We start from the raw sequence: 565 nt of genomic DNA on the forward strand, positions 1-565 counted from the left end.
GCCTGTTGTCCATTATGGACAATTGATCCTTTTATATACGCTCAAAGGCAAATGGGGGCTTCTCAAGTGGCTTGGTGGTAAAGAATCTTCCTGCCAACGCAGGAGCCGCAGGAGACATAAGTTCAATCCCTGGGTCGGGAAGATCCCCTGGAGGAGAAAATGGCAACCCACTCCAGTATTCTTGCCTGGAGAATCCATGGACAGAGGAGCCTGGTGGGCTCCAGTCGACAGGGTCATAAAGAGTTGGACATGACTGAGCGCGCACACAGAAACAAACGATCCAATGCTCCCTGAAGACGGGTCTCTCCTGACGTGGGTCTCTCTCAGCCATACACGTGGCTGATAGTTTAGAAGTAAAATTCTCAGAGCGGGGACTGCAAACCACTCTTCCCTCTTACACAGACTCAGAATAAGGAGAGACCGAAGGCTTTTATCCCACACTTCCGTTATCAGGTACAGAGAAAGCGGGGCTTTCTTCCTGATCTTCTTTGGTGGGTTTTGACATTTCAGAGTGCTGTGGAATTATCCTGTTCCTACATTTCCTTCTGCTACTTGGAATCGAACC

This window comes from Bos indicus, chromosome 16 (assembly GCF_029378745.1).
Source record: "Bos indicus isolate NIAB-ARS_2022 breed Sahiwal x Tharparkar chromosome 16, NIAB-ARS_B.indTharparkar_mat_pri_1.0, whole genome shotgun sequence".
Taxonomy (NCBI): Eukaryota; Metazoa; Chordata; class Mammalia; order Artiodactyla; family Bovidae; genus Bos; species Bos indicus.